Genomic DNA, 3444 nt, shown 5'->3' with positions numbered 1-3444 from the left:
GAATGTTAGTATATATGCCAAAGTTTGTTTATTCATTTACCTGTTGACGGACAGATATTTGGGTTATTTCAAGTTTTTTTTGCTATTATGAAAAGAGCCTTATTTTTTTCTCTTCATCCCAACCGATAATCACTTCCTTGCCTACAGGTGGGAGAGGAGAGAGGCCGGTGTTCAGAGTGCAGCATTTCTCACACATTAGTTCATAAGAATCTTATTAAATGATCTAAGTTAAGAGCACTTGCTAAATGAGGCACAGCAGCTGGTCTCTATCCCCCAGAGTTTCTGATTCAGTGGATCTAGGATGGGCCAAGAATTTGCATTTTTTTAAAGATTTTATTTATTCATGAGAGACACAAGAGAGAGGCAGAGACACAGGCAGAGGGAGAAGCAGGCTCCATGCAGGGAGCCCGATGTTGGACTCGATCTCAGGACCCCAGAGTCATGACCTGAGCCAAAGGCAGATGCTCAACCACTGAGCCACCCAGGTGCCCCAAATATGCATTTCTAATAAGATGTGCTGTTGCTGCTGCTCCAGGAAACACCCTTGGAGAACCACTGGGCTTGATGAACCAGGAAGTGGCCTGTCAGGTGGTGCTGTACTTATTGAAGCTTTATTTAGGGCAGCCCTGGTGGCTCAGCGGTTTGGCGCTGCCTTCGGCCCAGGACGTGATCCTGGGGTCCTGGGATTGAGTCCCATGTCGGGCTCCCTGCATGGACCCTGCTTCTCCCTCTGCCTGTGTCTCTGTAATTAATAAATAAATACATACATACATACATACATACCTTATTTATACACAGTCCTGATCACTTCTCAGGTATGTATAAGCCTACAATGGTTTCTCTTCACAGCTTTATGGAGGTATAACTTACATACCACAAATTCACTTAAGTATACAATTTGATGCGTTTTAGTAAATTTACCAAGTTGGACAATCATCAACACAATCCCAGTTTGAGAACATTTCCATCACTCCAGTAAGATCCTTCCTTCCAATCTACAATTAATCGTTGCTCCCATTCCAGCACCAGACAGGCATTAATCTGTTCTCTGTCTTGATAGGTTTGCTTTTCTGGACATTTCCAGTAAATGGAATCGTGCAATGTGCAACTTTGTGTCTGGCTTCTTTAATTTAGCATAACATTATTGAGGGTTCTCTACATTGTGGCATGTATTATTAGTACTTTAAAAAATTACCAAATAGTATTCTATTTAATTATATGGATATACTGTTTAATTATATGGATAGACCACGTTTTGTTTATTCATCAGTTCATACACATTCATTCATTATTGGCCATTATGATTAATCCTTCTATGAACGTCCGTGTGCAAGTCTCCATGGGGACATATTTTTTCATTTCTTCGGAGTATATACCTATGAATGGGATTTCTGGGTCATATGGTAAATTTACATTTAACATTTTAAGAAACTGCCAAACTGTTTTCCAAAGTGGCTGTACCATTTTATATTCCCACTAGCAATAGGAAATGGGTCCATTTTCCTTAGATATGTTTGTTTTCTTAAATTTTTATTTTATTTCATTATTATTATTTCCTAAAGATTTTATTTATGCATTTGACAGAGAAAGAGAGAGGCAGAGAGAGGGAGCTTGAGCACAAGCAGGGGAGCTGCAGAGGGAAAGGGAGAAGCAGGCTAGGCTCCCTGCTGAGTGTAAGCCCAACTCTGGGCTCAATCCCATGACCACAAGATCATGACCTGAGCTGAAGGCAGACGCTTAGCCAACTGGGCCACCCAGGTGCCTCTGTTTTTTTTTTTGTTTTTTTTTTTTGGTTTTATTTATTTATTTATTTTAATGAGAGGACTAAAAGAGAATTTGAGATGAACTTTTGTGAAGAAAAGCATTCAAAATACTGTTTATTAAATACTTTAAGTGCACACACAAGAGGGTGGCGACATGTTTCTCTACACTGGTTTCAGCCTTGGCTGCACATTAGAATCATCTGTGGAGCCTTAAAAAAAAAAATACAGCTGCCAGGCTACATCTCAGACAAGTACAACAGTAGAGCAGAGTGGGTGGGTGAGCAGGCAGTGGGACTGTAAATCTCCCTGGTGATTTCAAAGTGCAGGCTAAGCCTCTCAGATTAAAAAGAAGAAAAGGAAAGAAAAGAAGAAAAGGAAAGGAAAGAAAAAAGAAAAGGAGCAAATGGGTGGCTCAGTCGGTTAGGTGTCCAATTCTTGGTTTCAGCTCAGATCATGATCTCAGGGTCGCTGGATGGAGCCCGGCCTTAGGCCTTGTGCTCAGCAGGGAGTCTGCTTGAAATTCCCTCCCCACTCTCTCTCATTCTCTCTCAAAGTAATTAATTAATTAATTTTAAAAAAAGATTGAGACATTCACTAAAGGTGGAAAAGCTATAGCTGAAGAAAGACTGTCCATAGGGCAAAGTGACACAGGGCAAAGTGATTGAGGAAGTTTTACGGCTCTAGAAGAACAAAGAATGCACTCTGTGGCAAATGGTAGCTGCTGTGATCATCCTCCTGGTGTTATTTCAACTTTTTCAGCCTTTTTGACCATGGAGGAGAGTAAAGGGTAATTGAAGGTAGCGTATGGGTGATGAACCAAGGGTTTGAAAGTCTTGTATGAGAAGGGAGAGCTGCTGGGTGAGAATCCAGCAGGGAGGAGGGAGGTTCCCAGATGGAGGTAGGGGGAAGGCTCCTCTGTTTTAACAGAAGGGAGAGCAGCACACTGAGGCAGGCATTTGGGCATTTGGCTTGCTAGCAGGAAGATGAGGGAATTCCCATCTCTGTTTTTTCTTTTTCTTAGTGTGATGTAAGGTCATTCCCTAGAGAGTGATGTGTGAGGCTGGGGAGAGGAGTGGGGAGAGGATTTGAAACAGTCCTCACTGAGTGTGAAAGTCTATGTTCACCTGAGCAAAATAAGCAGGTCCACTGGGCAGGGTGGAGAGTGGAGCCACCGAAGGTCCTTCTGTTTCTACAGGGACACTGACCTCTATTTCTCAGCCCCTGGGGACAGGCAGGAGAGAGCAGATGGAGGACTGCATCCTGAGTAACACGGTAGATAGCTCCACTGGTATTTAGAAAAGACAGAAGGGGGATCCCTGGGTGGCGCAGCGGTTTGGCGCCTGCCTTTGGCCCAGGGCGCGATCCTGGAGACCCGGGATCGAATCCCACGTCGGGCTCCCGGTGCATGGAGCCTGCTTCTCCCTCTGCCTGTGTCTCTGCCTCTCTCTCTATCTCTCTGTGACTATCATAAATAAATAAATAAAAAAAAATAAAATAAAAAAAAAAAAAAAAAAAAAAAAGAAAAGACAGAAGGGGTAAAGGGCTTTGGGGGTAAAGTAGGGGTGTTTCGAAAAGAATGGGCCTTAAAATCCAAGCTGGAAAAGAGATGGAAAAAGAATAAGCGGAAGGATTGAGAGAAAGTAGAGGGACCCTGGGCTGCGGGGGAGGTTGTGGGATGCTT

The sequence above is a fragment of the Vulpes lagopus genome, chromosome 11 (genome assembly GCF_018345385.1).
Source record: "Vulpes lagopus strain Blue_001 chromosome 11, ASM1834538v1, whole genome shotgun sequence".
NCBI lineage: Eukaryota > Metazoa > Chordata > Mammalia > Carnivora > Canidae > Vulpes > Vulpes lagopus.
This window is presented reverse-complemented; position numbering follows the sequence as displayed.